This window comes from Meles meles, chromosome 4 (assembly GCF_922984935.1).
Source record: "Meles meles chromosome 4, mMelMel3.1 paternal haplotype, whole genome shotgun sequence".
In the NCBI taxonomy this organism is placed as follows: Eukaryota; Metazoa; Chordata; class Mammalia; order Carnivora; family Mustelidae; genus Meles; species Meles meles.
Genome location: NC_060069.1, coordinates 42,612,734 through 42,630,631, shown reverse-complemented (window position 1 = coordinate 42,630,631; position 17,898 = coordinate 42,612,734). Strand labels below are relative to the sequence as shown.

General features: G+C 34.2%; 1 protein-coding gene across 4 annotated transcripts in view; it reads left to right on the top strand.

Annotated features, from left to right (window-relative positions):
* The window catches only part of ZNF148 (zinc finger protein 148), a 123,795-nt gene that overhangs the window by 30,545 nt on the left and 75,352 nt on the right, over nucleotides 1-17,898 (top strand). For 2 of the 4 annotated variants that reach the window (XM_046002082.1, XM_046002085.1), the window contains exon 2: nucleotides 8,830-8,965. The gene's annotated coding sequence lies outside the window, so the exon portion shown is untranslated. Of the gene's footprint in view, nucleotides 1-328; nucleotides 484-5,538; nucleotides 5,678-8,829; nucleotides 8,966-17,898 lie in introns of all 4 variants that reach the window. The other 2 variants (XM_046002083.1, XM_046002084.1) reach the window with 2 other exon arrangements.

The window sequence follows — 17,898 nt, the reverse complement described above, 5'->3', positions numbered from 1 at the left end:
ATGTAAAACCAGAAGTCCGTATTTACAGCATAGTATGGATCTAGTAACATCCTGCTATCTTTGGTTAAAGATAAATATCTTGATTTGACAGCAAAGTATAATACTCCTGCCTTAAAACATGTTTTTTAGTCTCAATTTCACTGTTTATATCTGCACAAGTGGTATTATGAGGAAATATCTAGCCAGCAAAATCTTAAATCAGAGGAATTGCTAAGAAGGAGTATTCACTAACTCCTGATTTGAGGGAGTGAAGCAGGAAAAGAGGAAGATCATAACTGACCTTTAAGTGGTTGTCCAAGTAACTTGATACCTCTTTTTATACTTACAGTGTCTTAGTTTCCAGCTTGGTAGGTTCTTTTCTTCTCATTTTTGGGGGAGAGAAGTGGGAGAGGAGGAGGAAAGATAGAGACTTGGAAGGAAAAGTGAAATTGGTGGATGATGCTCCATGAATTGAGGGTTCCAGAGGCAGAGACTTTGTGACAGGTGAGTTAGAGGAAATTGTATGTTTCCATGGTAGAGGAAAGGTTGTGATGGAAATGATATTCCAAAATTTCTGTTTACAGATTTAGACATTGAGGTTATATTATTCTGTGCATATGTGCCTGTGTGTGTGGGGGGGGTGGTGGTGCATGTTTCCTTTTCCTTCTTGCGTTACTGTTTTATTTTTTGTTTCATTCTCTTTTAACATGTCTAGTTATATTCTTTGATGTGTGAGAGCCTTAATTTAGAGCTTTCAATAAAAAGTGATGCAAGAAGATGAGTAAGCTTTTTGTGAAAACGTTTTCAACAAAATATTAACATTTCGAAAACATTTGTCCAGCCTGTAGATTTTACCATATTCTGTGATGGCATATGTAATAATGTCTTGATTGTGAAGTAAATATACCCAATCAACTTAGAAAAAGACTCATAATGTAATACTAAAATATATAATTTGAAGGCATTTTTATTTCCTGTATATAGACATTGCTATGCTTTTTCTGTTCAGTGTTCCAGTATTCCTATAGCTTTAGAAATTCTAAAAGTTGAACATAGCTGTGTGTTCTTCACATAGACTAGTGAATAGCAGTGTAGTGCAAATACAGTGTTGCTCTATTTGTTTATAATAGTGTCTACCACAGTAGTATAGTTTTATGGCAAATACATATTAAAAAATTGTTCTACATAATTGAGAAGGTAGTATATATGCTCTTCTGAATTCTTCGAAACAAAACTCGGAGGCAGGCAATCAAGAGCTTAACAGAAATAAAATTTTTCAAATAGAGTTTTCAGTTTGTAACTATTTTAGCAACAAAGCTACTGACTAGCTGAGGGACTAGAAAGTGCTGTAGTGTTTGTGGTGCTTTGATAAAATTATATAAACAGAACTTTGAATTAATATATTGGTTATTTTCTAAAGATTTAAAGTTACTTGTTTTGCTTTTCATTTATGGCTATTTATGATAGTTACTGAGCCCTAAAAATGTGGGAGGGCAGCTATACAAATGCTTTATTATTTCTGAATAAATAATTATATTTGGCTTATATTTGTTCCTAATAAAATTTCAGCTTTCAGTCTTCATTACCTCCATTTCATATGCCAGGAAAAAAAAAAATACTACAGTTACATAAATTGTATGTGTCTAATATCAGTGCAATATCAACACAGGGTATTAACTTTCCATATTAGTCTCTGTTAAAAGGTTTAGTATAGCATAACATTTAAAAATATGTATAGTCTATTTTAGTATTATTAAATACCTTTGCCTTGAAATTTTTAAATAAATACTTAATGTTTTTGTATTTTTAAAAGGTATATTAATGTAGTTGGACTTTTGAGCTGAGGGAAATGTTACTTTGGGGTTTCATCAGAAAATGATAACTCTGAATGATGGAGAGTATCAACATAAGATTTTAATGAAACACATTTTGTGTTTATTTTTTATTTTTTAAAAGATTTTATTTTAGGGGCGCCTGGGTGGCTCAGTGGGTTAAGCCTCTGCCTTCGGCTCGGGTCGTGATCTCAGGGTTCTGGGATCGAGCCCCGCGTCGGGCTCTCTGCTCAGTGGGGAGCCTGCTTCTTCCTGTCTCTCTGCCTGCCTCTCTGCCTACTTGTGACCTCTGTCTGTCAAATAAATAAATAAAATCTTTTAAATAAAAAAAAAAAAGATTTTAGAGAGAGAAAGAGCATGCATATGTGGGGAGGAGGGGCAAAGGAAGAGGAGGGAGAGAATCTCCAGCAGAGTCCCTGCTGAGTGCAGAGCCTGCCGCAAGTCTCAGTCCCACGACCCCGAGTTCATGACCTCAGTCAAAAATCAAGATTCAGACGCTTAAACCACTGAGCCACCAAGTTGCCCCTACTTTCTTTGTTTAAGTTATTTAAGATAATTCTGGGTTCTTGCCAAGATTTTAAAGAAATCTTAATCCTCAACTAGAAATTAAATTAGAAGTCCATTTAGTGTTTCCTCATTTCCTTGGGATAGCATTTACTGCTGATTTTATTTAATCCAACAGTTTCTATCTGAAGAGAATGTTGTTAGATTTGGCATATTTAGATACCACTATTTTACTTGACTTTAAGAACATGTCTAATCCTGGTTCTTCTGAGGGATAACCTGTATTTTTATACTATTATAAGGTAGAGGGGAGGAATTGGGAGCTTGGAAATTGAGCCAAGTAGTCTGGTGGGATGGACATTTGTTTGACATATTTTATAGGTAATCCAACAACAACAATCAAATCCAACTGAGTTTTACTCAGTCTTTAATTTTTACCCGTGATAGATGTCCATGCACTTGGTATGAACTGCACTGATAAACTAATCACAACTGTTGGATAGTACTTTGTATCTATTGGACGATCCCTTTTCCTTTTATACCCGCTTAAATATAAGCATGAATTATGTATGTATATATATGGTATTGCTATATAGAGATAATAAATATCTACATTGAAAGAGTTAAAGTTACTAGTTTTATAGAATGTGGATCATTATCTTTTCTCACTTAGCTATATTACTTGTATGTCTCTTTTAGGCCCCAGTTCCCTTATTTTAGGAAGATAGATGACTTTCTCCTTTCTTTTTGGTTTAAGTTAGTACTTATGTTAGGCCTGTGCTTTTACCCTTCAAACTAGTGAAAGAAAATTAAATATTTAACAGTTTTCAGGGTATTTATGTATTTGTCAATGGCACATATTCTGGTGTCAATTGTTAATGATCAAAGAAATTCTAAAGTTTTTCATAAATTTTGTTTTGAGAATTCTTTTAAAATGAGGATGTGAAAATAATATATTGGCCATATTTTAAGATTTCCTTCTTTTTCCATATTTTCTGGTAATTGTCATGTTCAGCATTTCTCATTCCTTATCCAGGTTTATTACAAGAGTATACACACTTAGGCAGTAGAGAATGTTATAAGGTTTAAAAAAAAGAAAAGGTTCTCTCCATTCCTATTCATGGTTAACATTTGTGTATTTGTGTATTCTGTCTGACATTTTCTATATATATGCAGACTTTTATATGTATACCTGTATTTACGTATTTTTTACTCAAATGAGATCACACCATACATATTATTCAGCAACATGTCTTTTTGTTGTTAACTTCTATATTTTTGCGTATTATTCCTTCTCATTTCATTCTGTTTAGTATTCCAATATTTGGATCTACCATAATTATATTAACTACTAACTTATTTATGTATATTTACGTTTTTAGGTTTTTTGCTATAATAAGTGGTAATATGGTGAATAATCTTGGGCATGTCTTTGCATGTATTTTAAAATATATCTGCAGTATGAGGAGCTTCTGGGTGGGTCAGTCGGGTAAGCGTCTGACTGGTTGATTCTGGCTCAGGTCATGATCTCAGGGTCATGAGATCAAACCCTATATCAGGCTCCACATGTGGAGTCTGCTCAAGAGTCTTTCCCTCTCACTCTGCCCTTCCCCCGCCAATTCCTGTGTGTGCATGAACTCTCTCTCAAAAACAAAACAAAACATCTGCAGTATAAATTCCTAAGGGAAAAATTGCTCGGCCTGAGTGTGTATATTTGATAATTAAGTAGATGAATTACCTAACTGAAAGATTATCCCAGTATCGGTAGTCAAGGATAATGGGAGTCTCTATCTCTGTGACAACACTAGCGAGTGTCAGACTTTTTAATATTTGTCAGTATTTTGTCATTTAGTATTGCTTTCCAGAATTTCATTATGAGTGAGCCTGAGCATTTTCCCATCATTATTGACCATATATATGTATTCCATGATCTCTTTGGTCATATGCTGAGCCCTTACCCATTTGTTAGGCAAATTATTTTCATGGAATTTTTTTTTTTTCTTATCCTTTGATTTTGTTTTTGCCTTTATAGAAGTTTTAATTTTTTAGGATTAAATTTATTGATTTTTTTCCTTTATGGCTGGTGGTGGTGGGTTTTTATGTAAAGTTTAAAAGCTCTTCATCCTTGGTTATAGGACTCACTTTTTTCTCTCTGTTGTCATGTCTCTGAATGACATGAATCCCTGGTTTGTCATAGTTTGACATTATTATTTTCTTTCTTAGTAACCCATAAAATAGCTGTGTATCTTAAGATTGGTAGTTTTAGATTCAGTGAACTATGGTACTTGAAAAAGAATTATACAGGTTTTCTATTACTTTTTATGGTTTAAATTGCTGAAAATCTTGATGTATTTTGAATATATTTGGTATAAACAATAGATGTAGAGCTCTAGCTTTAGTTTTTTTTCCAGCTGGCTAGCTGGTTGTCCCCATTCCAGTTATTGAATGGTGCATTTCTTTTTTACGTATTTGAAATGCCACATTTATCATATACTGAATTTCCATGTTTTTGAAGGGCATCTGTCTGAAATAATTTCTGTTCAGTTCATCTACTTGCCTCTTTGTATATTGAGAGTGTTAAGAGAATTCAGTAATGGAACTGGTTATATAATTAATATATACAAACAAATTTTTATACAAACAATAGGCATTAGAACTAATATTATGGAAGAAAAAGTATACATTGACAATAACAATTAAAAATATAAAGTACCTGGGAGGCTACTTGAAAATTTTGAAACTCTTCTGAGGGATAAAGAAGATTTGAATCAATTCAGATTTTTGGTAGGAAGTTGTGATACAAAGCTGTCATTTCACTGTAAAAATAAAATTGATTTTTGTTTATTGATTTAATATTTTATGACATTGCTGAACGTGTTTCTTGTGACATGCTTATTCGTTTTCTTCCCGTCTTAGTTTGTTGAGAGTTTTTATTATGAATAGGTGTTGAATTTTGTCAGGTGCTTTTTTTCTGTATCTCTTGAGACAACCATGTGGTTTTTGTCCTGTACTCTCATAATATAGTGTATTACCTTGTTTGATTTTCAGATGTTAAACCACCTTTGCGTTCATGGGCTATATCCTACTTGGTCATGGTGTATAGGCCTTTTTACATGTTGCTAGATTCAGTTGGCTAATATTTTGTAAGGATTTTTATATATAATTTTATCATTATAGACACTCCTGAGTAGTTTTTATGTGATGTCTTTGAATTTGGTTTCAGGGTAACGCTGGCTTCATGGATTGAGTTGCAGAATGTACTGTCTTCTGTTTTGTGAAGGAGATTGTGAAGGATTGGTGTTTCTTCTTTAAATATTTGATGAAATTCATCAGTGAAGCCATTCGGACCTGTTCTTTCCTTTGTGAGAAATTTGAAAATACTAATTCAGTTTGTTTATTTGTTATATTCAGATTTTTCTATTTCTGCTATAGTCTTTTTAGGAATTTGTCCATTTTATAAAAGTTGCATAATTTCTTGGCTAAAATTTGTTAAAATATTCCTTCCTTTATAATTTTTCAAATTTTTTTGAGGTATAATTAACAATTTTTATTAGTTTCAATTGTAGAACTCTTCATTTTTGTGGGGTCCGTGTTACCATCCCCTCACTCATTCCTGGTTTTTGGTATTTCTCTTTTTTCTCTCTGTTCTTAGTTTGCCTAGAAGTTTGTTAATTTTGTTGCTCTTTTTAAAAGAACCAAGTTTTTCTCTAATTTTCTGTTTTGTATTTCATTAATTTCTGTTCTGATCTTATTCCCTTTTGTCTGCTTACTTTAGGGTTTGGTTTGTTCTTTTTCTATTTTATTAAGTGGAGGCTTTTGTTACTGATTTGAGAACCATTTTTTCCCCCAAATATATAAAGATACAAACTTCCTTCTAAGTACTGTTTTAGCTGCATTTATGTTATTTATTTTTTCAAGATTTTATTTATTTGACAGAGAGACAGCGAGAGAGGGAAAGCAGGCAGGGGCAGTGGGAGAGGGAGAAGCAGGATTCCCACTGAGCAGGGAGCCCAATGTGGGACTTGATCCCCAGGACCCTGGGATCATGACCTGAGCCAAAGACAGGTGCTTAATGGCTTAGGCCCCCATATACCCCCCATGCTTATGTTCTTTTAAGATCTTGAGAGAAGAAATGAGAAAAATATATTTATAGAGTCCTTTAGTTTAACCCACATATTTTCTATTTCTGGTGCTCTTCTTTTTTCCTGTGTATTTGAATCCGTTGTCTTTTCCTGAAAGCTGAAAGCCTGATGGACTTCCTTTAGTATTTCTTGTTAGACGGGTTTGCTAGCAAAAAAATCTCTAAGCCTTTTTTTGTCTGAGATAACTACTATGCCTTCATTCTTGGAGGATTTCTTTTGCCTTCTTAGTTGACAGCTTCTATCTTTCAGCACTTTGAATATGTCATTCTACAGTCTTCTGGCCTCTGTTGTTTCTGATTGAAAGTCAGCTGTTAATCCTGTTGGTTCCCTGCACATGCTGAGTGATTTTTCTCTTTGTGCTTGCATTATTTTCTCTTTGTGTTTGCTTTCACCAGTTTGACTATGATGTGTCTAAGTGTGGGCCTTTTTGTATTTATCCTACTTGAAAGTCATTGAACTCCTAAGACCTGTAGATTTGATTTCTTTTTTTTTTTTTTTTAAAGATTTTATTTATTTATTTGACAGATAGAGATCACAAGTAGGGAGAGAGGCAGGCAGAGAGAGAGAGAGGAGGAAGCAGGTTCCCTGCCAAGCAGAGAGCCCAATGCGGGGCTCGATCCCAGGACCCTGGGATCATGACCCGAGCGAAAGGCAGAGGCTTTAACCCACTGAGCCACCCAGGCACCTAAAATAAAATATGGGAAGTTTTGGCAAGTATTTTATTAAAAAAATTTTTCCCCTGCCCTTTCTGTCCTATCCTTCTGGGACTCCAGAAGTGTTAATAAGTTAGCCTCCAAGGCTCTGTTCAATTTTCTTCAACTTATTTTCTCTCTGTTCTTTAGACTGGATAATTTCAGTAGATAGTTTTTAAGGTCATAGGTTTTTCTACCGTTTTAAATCTGTCATTGAGCCCTTCTAGTAAATATTTTGTTTTAGTTAATGTGCTCTTCAATTGCAGAGTTTCCCCTGTGGTTCTTTTATGTAATTTCTGTATACATTTATTGAGAATCTCTTATTTGTTGATTATTTTCATAACTAAAAAAATTTAAATATGTGTTCTTTTCACATATCTGTAAAAAACGTTTTGAAATCTTGTTTGCTTAAACCAATATCTGGGGATACTCTAGAAACTGTAGTGACTGCTATTTTTTGTTATATTTAGGTCACATTTTTCATTTTTTTTGTAATCTTGTAATTTATTGTTGCAAACTAGGCCTTTATTTTAGGGAAGGAGATAAGGAGAGAGAGCAAAAGTGGGAGGAGGAGCAGAGGGAGAGGGACAACCAGACTCTGCTCTAAGCATGGAGCCCAATGTGGGTCTTGATCTCATGACCCTGAGATCATGACCTGAGCTGAAATCAAGACTCAGTGCTTAACCCACTGAGCCACCCAATGCCCCAGGAATCTAATATTTTTAATGACTTATGTAGGAAATTCCACAAACTCTTGAGTCTGTTGCTATGGTCAGAAATACTGTCAGACAGGTTGATTGTGTATAGCTTGTGTTCTTCATTTTTATTTTTTGTGTTTTTTGGGGGTATGGCATACTGTCTTCCTGTGATTAATGGTTGATTGTATTCATTTTACTGTCAGCTTTTCCTGTCAAAGGTGACCTGGCTGATTATGTTTCTATATCTAAGTATTTAATCGGATTTTACAACTGTAATTGTTTCTATTGTGAATAAATACATATTCTCTACATGACTAGTTCTGTTATCTGTAAGGCCTGGTATTGTGTTTGCTTCTCTCTTCACTTCATATACATGCAAAGTAGATATGAATAGTACTATTAAGTGGTTTTGTAATCTTTGCTTTCTCTTTTCTAGCTTTTTATGTCTGTAACCCTCTGAATTTCCCTAAGCATCACATACCTCTAAAGCTGTAGATTCCAGATTAGGCAAATTATTCTTTCAAAAAATTTTTTTTAAAAGATTTATTTATTTAGTTTTGAGAGAACGAGTGAGGTTGGTGTGTACATGAGTGCTGGGAGAGGGAGAGAAGCAAACTCCTCACTGAGGGTGGAGCCTGATGCAGGGCTCAGTCCCAGGACACCAAGATCATGACCTGAGCCGAAATCAAGAGTTGGCCACTTATCCAACTGAGACCCTGGCACCCCTAGGCAAATTATTTTTTTAAGACCAAGGTTATTTCGCAGTTACTACGTACACTATTTTATCTTCCTAATTTCAAATTTAAGATCAAGTCATTGTACCAGTCATTTAGGCATGGTTTCCTATTTACAAAGAATGATCACTTCATTATTCATACCAGTTTTTCCGTGTTGTATTTGTACAGTATTTTTTCCCTTTATAAGTAATGTATTTTGTTGTGTGTTTTTCTATTTCTTTCTTTCTTTCTTTCTTTTTTTGCAGGACTTGGATGGCATAAGTGATTAAGGTGGTGTTGAGGGTCTCTGAAGCTTACGAAAAGTAGAAATTCAACCATGATTTCTTTTTCAACTCTACAGCATTCCCTTCCTTGAAGTCTTCATTTTTACCTTAGTCTCAGGTAATGTCAACACTTGTTTTTCATAATCATGAATAAATTAATTTTTTAAATATGAAACCATTTTTGGGTGATAGAATTTCATGTTGATTTTTGTACCATAGATTATGTTTTGATGTTTATATGTTAGAAACTTAGAATTTTAATTTTTCTCTTGAGAAAACTGTTTAGAGACAAGTGAGGAGTAATGATATCATTTTAGATTTTAAGTTTAGTTTGGTGCAGAAAAATATGTGTAGCTTAATATGTAACAAGTGAAATTTAAATGGGAAGATGTTTTCTCTTTTAACCCTTTTTTTAGCAGGGTATTGTATTTTTCACTCATTTGCCATTAACACATACAAACCCATGTTAAATTTTTCAGAATTTCCGTGGAAACTCTGTTTTCATACATTGGAAAACTAGTTAAACTTATTATCAAATTCAGTAGTGTTTAGCATATAATTTATAAAACACGAAAAAACATACCAGTTACTGTACGTTTGTACATACTGTATGTTTGCCTAATCATTTATATTACAGATACTAGTTAAAATATAGACTTGGCCACGGTGACAGAGGCTTTAAAGGTAGAAATATATTTATTTGAGAAGTCCATGTAAACAATCTTGAGATTTTATAGAGGCTCTAGAATCATCATGACCTGGATGTCTTTGTCTTGCTCTTCTTAATACGTGGCTTCTCTCTGGTGGTCCCAGATGGTTACCATTGTGTCTGTCAACAGGAAGGAAGGAAGGACATTTTCCTTCCCTTTAAGAGGAGTTATCTATACCATTTCTATTCATATTCCAGTGGTTATAACATTGTCACATGACCACAGTCAGCTGTATAAAGAAGACTGAGAAATGAATCTTACCTAAGTAGCCATGTGTCTCACTTAATATTTTATTATTAGGCAAGAATGAGAGAGGAGATTGGTTGCAGGGAAGAAGGGGGAATTTTTTGTGTGTTATATTAGGGTTTCTGTCAGATTTACTTTCCATTAACTAGTGTGGATTAACATTAAAATATAATATTTATTATCTAAACATTAACTCTTGGCCTGGGACATACTTTGGAAATTATGTTTACTTGCATTCTGAGACAGTTGAAATTTTGTGTCTAGTTATCATACCTTTTTTTTTTTTTGACTGAACACTGCTAGTCTTGATATCATAAGATGAAATAAGGTATTAAAAGTTAAAATCACCTTGAGATAATTCCTCATTTTTTTTTTCACTGCCATTAGGGTGAAATGATTTGTCTGTTATTTTCTACTCTAAAACAAGAAGATTGGGATCTTGGATGGGAGGATCTTTTCAGTTACACATAGAGCTAAATGATCTGTAATTAACTCCTTCTAATTCTAAAGAATCTGTTACTCTAAATGTTTAACTAAGATCAGAACAACTTATCCTCAAAGACATTATATACTTCAGATAGTTCTTTTTAGATGAAAAATACATCATCATACATTATATTTTATGGTTCTTGTCCTGTTGTAAATATTGTATTTGGAAACAAGTATCAAATATTATATATTAAAGTGTTGGAAACCAGTTACCAATTTTCCACATTATTTTATGTCAACATATTTTAACCTTGGTACCCTTTTTAGAAGACTTGAGGTAACAGTTAGTTTTGATAAATTTATGTACTTACATAGAGCATTTATAGTAGTCCTGTTGACTGCGTTTATTCCTGAATAGGGTAAGACATTATAGGTGTTTTTGGTATTAAGGGTGTAAATACATCTTTAGTTCATACTTAAAAAACAGGGTTTGTATTATTAAAATGAGAGCATTTATCTAAGTTTAAAAACTGTTGATATTAATAGTTAGCACTTCTCTGTTTTGAAATAAGTTTTGGTTACTATGTAGCACATACTAAAAATAACAGGTGTTTATGTTCCTAGTGTACAGGGAGGTTTGTTTTAAGAAGTGTTTTTGATACTCCTTTTATTATACAGAACTATAGAAAATTCATAGTTTCCTAACAGAATAAGTATTCTTAACATTAGTGTTTGAATTGTTGATATTGGCATAAGATGTGATGGATGAAACAACTAGATCCAGTAGAATTTAGGGTTCTGTTTTGTTTGGACCTTTTTTAATTCCCCTTCCTCTTTTTCAAGATAAATTACAGATATTTTTAATTCCCCTCCCTCTTTTTCAAGATAAATTACAACAGTATGAGTTGCCAAAAATTTGATGTTTTAATATTTTTAAATACCACTATTTTCTTATTGTTACCTTGTTTTAGAAGACTTTGGTGATGAGTATTTGGAATACAGAATATGTTTAGATTCTGCTTTATTTGAGGGGGATGCAAGCATATAGAAATGCCTGTTAATTTTGACTTAAATATTTGCAAATTGTTTTTCTGTGGTGAAGAAAGGGTCAGAGATTTGTCTTTACTTGTTATATAAAATGACGGATCTTAGCTTATATTTTCTCTTATTTAATGTCTTTAATTGTTGCTAGCACTGATCAGAAAGACCATTTTGTCCAGTTGCCATTATTATAAATGATGCTCCTGTTAGAATGTTTTGAACTAGTAGTTATTTAAAATCATCAAGGAGTGTAGTTTACAAGATATACTTTATAGATGCAAAATGGTAGTTATACAGAGGTGTATCTGAAGGGGTTTCTGAATATAGAATATGCCTAGAAAGGAGTAGACTTTGTTTTTAAATTAGAGATGAAGCATTTTTTTTGCATAGATAAAACTATTCTTTTGAAAGATGAAAGAGAATAGGAAACTTCTTAAGAATGACCAGTGGCAAATTGTTAATCCATATTGATCATGGTTTGCTTTGTCTGACCAGTGGGTCTTGAGGCTGACTGATACTTGTATTTTCAATGCTGGTATTTTTTAAGCTGTAATTTCTCACTGACTCATACATAGGTTGGAAATGTTAATAGCCAAATTAATATAACCAGCATCCTCCAGACAGCAAGGAGTTTGCTTTGGGTCAGAAGTAATTTGTAAAACGTAGCTCTTCTGTTTCAGAATAGGGTCCTTTGAGTACTTTTTTCTTCTGCCTTTAAGTGAGGTTTATAGGTTGAATGGGTTCTGGTACAAGGCAGGGTATTGTTAACTTGGGAGAATATCTTGAGTTGGAAAATACACTTTTTATAGAAAAGAATGATGTTTAATTCCTAAGCTTGCCCACTATAATCTGTTTTGACTCATAATGTTAGAAGCTCTACATTGTTCAATAAAAGTTGGTGGAAAATAATATACAACCAAACTAAATAAATCAAACAGAAATAAAAGTTGGTGGGTAATATACAACCAAACGAAGTAAATCAAACAGAAAAGCAGTATCTTTAAATGAGAAATATTTCTTTCATGTTTGAATGCAAGATTTAATTAATGGTGATAAAGTGGCAGGTTTATCCCCTGTTGTTGTGTAGGTTGTGTATGTTCTGAGGGGGAACTAGGTGCTTCCAGAAATGTTAGAGGATTGTGGCAGAAGTCTTCCAAATCTGTTTTCACCTTAAAATGTACAGCCCTCTTTTCTTGGAATCAGGTGTTCTTTAGAACCTCTCCTATATTTATCAGCCACACTTAGGATTATTTTGTTTGATTTCCAAGTGAAAATGGTTAGGTAAAAGAGGAAGGGAGTTTCCTGAAGTAGCTTGGTAAAGGTTTGAAGCCTGCTTCCCCCCTCTCTCTGCCTACTTGTGATCTCTCTGTCAAACAAATAAGTAAAAATCTTAAAAAAAAAAAAAAGAATGGGAAGATTAAGATGGTATATGTAAGCCTATGCAAAAAAGAGTGACAGGAGAATTTTACTAAGGTGTGAGTGGTAGTGGGAAAATAGCAAATGTAGGAAGTGTCCATTTGCCTTCCAAAGGCAAAAATGAGATTTTGTGTCACAAAGTTCTCCTGTGATACCATGTGGTGGGAGTAGTCAGCTAAGGAGACTTGGATTGCTTTACCAAGTCAAGCAGTGGTGACGTAGTAGTCTCAGAGTACGTGAGTGAGAAGAGGAGTTTTGTGAGTTCTGAATGTGTTCATGTCCCTTTTCAAAGGGGAAGGTTAGTATACTAAGGCAAAAAGTGCACTAAACCTGCTAAGCCCCTTTTGAAATGCCAGTGTACCTCCTGGCTATGACTTGGTGTAAACCCCAGTTTATCTGTTAAATGAGGATATACTTTTATTGTCTTGAGTGTTACTATACGTGTTAAGTGATGTAACATATATAAATGTACCCAGCACAGTGTCTTAGAGCTAGCAGATCCTCAACTTGGATTAGTTGTCCTTCCTCTCCAGGTAATGATAATCTCTGAACTTCATAATGCAGACCCAAACCTATTAATAAAATCAGAAAGGCCTTTTTCTTTTTAATTGCATAGAAGTCCCTTAAAAAAATCAGTAGGCACTTTAAGTGCCTTGCAGAGTTGATTAAAAATGAGTAGTAGTGGCCAGCTTGTCCATATGTTATGCTTCTGTTAACTTTGTCTTCTGAAAGCAAGCCCAAACAGTCCCCTCAGCTTAGAAATAATTATCACAAATGCTTTTATTAAAAGCCCATGTGTTTAATTCCTTATTGAAAACCCCGACTCAAAGCTTATTTACTCCATTTCATCTTATAAATCTAATAAAGCTTACTTTTTAATTGCTTGCACATTGTTGATTAGAAGCATTAAATTAGAAGGTGGTGACAAGGAGAGTCAGCTGTCCCTTCTGGAAGACAGGAGAAAGTGATGGCTAATAATTTATGTTCTCTTTGAGTAGAGCATTGCCGTTAGGCTTTAATGACTAGGGGCTACCTAATTGGCCACAGTTTGAATTACTTTTACACAGCTGAACCAAACATTTTTCATTAGGAGAGGATGGTAAGGAGTGTGTGGGAGACGGATCATTGAATGGAGCAGGAAACTGTATTGTGGCGCCCTAAATACCCCTGTTGGTGTACCTGTCAGCTTTTTTGACAGAGAGAGAGAGATGGAGATGAGGGAAGAATAAAACTTGGAAGGAGAAAGAATGTAGTTTGAAGTAATCTGCTAAAGGGAGATTAAGGAGAAATTGGCCCAAGGTGGGCTGGCCTCTTTCTCTTCTCTCTTTTGCTGTGTTCTAGTTTTTAGTGATCTCTGTTCTGGGTATCTCTGAACTTCAGAAGGAAGAGGGCTATCCCTTTAGCTGAATTAGCCCTAGGACATCATTGTCCATCTTGTCTTGGCTCTAAACAGCTGTGACGTTTTATACTCTTTGTCAGCTGCCCATGGTCCCTTACAAAAGAATTTGTCATCACAAGGAACTCAGGGTGACTGGCTGCTTATTACTCCACCTAGCCCTTCTTTTTCCCTGGTTGGACAGAGGCTCGTGGGAACACAAATTGTTTATTTCTTTTTTTCTTCCAGAGCAGGCTTTCATGTAAGTGACATGATTTAAAGGAAACATTATTTCTTTCTTCCTCTCTGCTGTGTAATACTCTAACACCTACATTTCCATTAATTGTATAGATGTTTGGGTCAAAAAGCATTAGTTGGCTTTTTGACAGTTTAGCATTTAGTGTTCACTTTTTAACATGGATTGATTACATCAGTTTCCTTTCTTTACTCCTGACTGATCCTCCTTGGAAATAACTGAAGTTAGAGAAGGAAAGTAGTCGATGTTAACTTTTGTGCATAGGACCTTTTGTTGTATTCGGGCTGTTGAATGTGCAGTGAAGCACATGAGAGCTTTGACTGAGACCATGCAGGAGTTAGAAGGGGGAAAGTTAAAGATGATAAGTGAATGTTAAGAGAGTTTCAGAGGCAGTAGAAAATGGTCTTTCCATATCATTATTCTTGTAGCTTTGTCCTTTTTTTCTTTTACTCTATGCTTGGTGAAATTAACTTTATTGTTTGAGAACCTTATCTAATTTCCTGTTCAGTGTACTCTGCCCATTTACTAGTTGAGATGTATGGTAGAAGTATGGTTCAATTTATATGTCTATATGTCTTCTCCTTGATTGTTTTCACCTAATATATCTCAGAGAACTTTTCACCTGGTGCATACAGCAGCCTCATTCCTTTTAATGACTGCATGTATTCATTGTATGGTTGAATCATAGTTAATTGAACAAGTCTTCTATCAGTTGATGCTTAGGTTGTTTCCAGTCTTTTCCCACTGAAGGGTTGCACCAGACATCCTTGTACGTATATCTTCAGTTAATTTTGATGAATTACTTTATATGATTATGTATGTTCTTAGCAGTGAGGTTGCTGGGTCAAAGGGGCATGCAGTTTTCATTTTGATATTTCCAAGGCTTGCTTTAAACCCTTGTCAGAGCAGCGTTCATTGATGCTGAAATCTGTATCTTATATTTTCTGGTGTTTCAGGGAAGTTGTCTCAAAACAGTTTCTCAGCTAGGCAATAACTCAAAATATATGGCTTAATTTGGGGTCACAGGAATAAGAAATCATACGTAAAAAAGGAAGAGAGATTCCCTTTTCTGTGTCTGCGGCCTGATTTCAAGCAGATTTTCGAAGAGGTCATATTTGTTTTTTATTTAGTTTTTGACACTTCCTTTTCCATTTGCTCCCTCTATATTGAGGTGTGGTATCTTCCTGTTCCAAGTTCCTCACTCTGGCGCTTAATGTAAGCCTACCTTTTTTCCCAAATAGTCTCTGTCCCCAAAGTACTTTGACTTCCTAGGTACTTACTGTTTTAGCCTCATGTTAGGGATAAGGTTAGTAAAAAATTGTATTTTAATGTTTATTTCATATGTGCATTTTATGTTAACAGTATTTTAGGGGTATAGTTTTAAATAGTATGCATATATTAGGATATGCTCAATTTTAAAAAAGTGATGAGGTGCATGATCATAAAAAGTGGAGTTGAGGACCATTGCTTTAGGGAAATGTAGACCTTGTGTCAGGTTAACAAGTCAGCTTCAACTTTGGCCACTTTTTTTTAAAGTTATAAGTTCTGTCCTAGGTCAGTTTCTTTAAGTTGACCTTTTAATGACTTCTACATCTCCCATATTCTTTAAAAGCTCCCCAGTTTTTTGTATTTTGTTTTTAATAACAATATAACAGTAGCAGCTGTAGCAGCAGTGAAGAATTGCAATAAAGGGTGTCTTTGTGTATACATAATTCCCTTCTAAATTAGGGACTTTCCACATTCTTTAAGGAAACAGTAAATAGATTAGAAGAATGTAATTGATTTGGTATGAACCTCCAAAGAAATGGCCAGAATAAGCAAATTTTAGCCCTGTAGGACCTCAAGTTTCACCTTCTTATGGGATAGTTTATTTTCGAAGAAACGTGATAAATAGAATATTAGAAGAGGACAGTTACTTGGAGTTTTATTTAAAATCTTTGTCCTATAGATTTTTTAAAAGGATTTTATTTATTTGAGAGCGAGGGAGCAAGAGAGCAAGCAAGCATGACTGGGGAGCGGGACAGGGCCGGGTGCAGAGGGAGAAGCAGACTCTGTTGAGCAGGGACCCGGATGTGGAGTTTGATCCAAGTTTGCTACTTAAAGATTTTGAAAAGTAAAATCAGATTCTGGGTCCTTTGTTTTATGTATTCTAGACTGATAATACCTGGTACCAGGGAAGATAAGTTTAGTAAGTAAGAATTATATTTTTTGTGTTTTGTTTATGTGTTGTTGTTTTTTTGAGCTGTTCATTTAAGTACTAGTTTTTCAGTAAATGATAACCTTAGTAAATGAAAGCATATTTAAATTTCAGTAGTGTGTTTGAATGTACCTGATCATTTATTTTACCTCCAAAAGCTATGATCAGGGTACTAACCATTATCTACCTGATTGATTTGGGAAAGAGGTAACCAAACTGAAACATAGTTAATGCATTTACTACTTGTGGACCCTTCCCTTTGGGTAGGATATGTATGTTAACTTTACACAGTCTGACAGTAGAAAGCGATTTTGAAAAACAAACTGTACCAGTGCTTTCACCCTCTTTGAGATGAAATTTCTTTGGATTTCATGATTGTTATGTTAGTTCCTGTTACAGTAACACAGTTGAATTTGAATTTACAACAACCAAAGTTAGAAGGGCAGATGTAATATTGCCTGTTTTTTCTAAATAATGGAGTAAATAAGGTAATGTAATTATTTGATTGTAGTTCTTATGACCTATTAAATTTATTCGTGTGCTGTTATTTAAGATGATATTAGTAACAAGTTTCACTTTTATTTCATTTTAGTGAATTTAAAATGTGTAAAAAAATTTTATTGTAAGTTTTCAAATTAGAGATAAATATGAATATGGAAAAAAACTTATGACAATTTCACCACCCAGTGATAATGTTAATATTGTTAGCATTTTAGAAATCTCTACATTCAAACACACACACATTTCCTTTAGTATATTGGGATACTCCCTTACATTTTCAAATATATTTTAAGAATATATATTTTTTAAGATTTTATTTGTTTATTTGTCAGACAGAGAGCAGAAGCACAAAGAGCTGCAGGTAGAGCAGGCAGAGCAGGCAGAGGGAGAATCAGGCTCCCACTGAGCAAGGAGCTTATGTGGGACTCAATCCCAAGACTCTGGGATCATGACCTGAGCCAAAGGCAGACATTTAACCAACTGAGCCACCCAGGCGTCCCTTTCAAGAATATTTTTGTTGTATATGCTTTTCTGAGCTTCAGCAGATGTACTGAAGTATAATAACTGACAGAAGTATGCACATATTACAGATGTACAGCTTTAAAGTTTTACAAACGAAGTACACCTGTGCAGTCAGTATTCAACTCAAGAAAAAATATTGCTAGCACCTAGAAATGTCCCATTTCCTACCTACTATCAGCAGCAACCCTCACAGTATAGCCATTCTGATTTTATTTTTAAGAATAACTGAGATATAATTTATATATGATAAAATCCACCCATTTTCAGTGTTCAATTCAGGGATTTTTAATATATGTACTGACTTGTAAGGCCATCACTATAGTTTAAAACATATGTATGAATATATTTTAACCAGTTT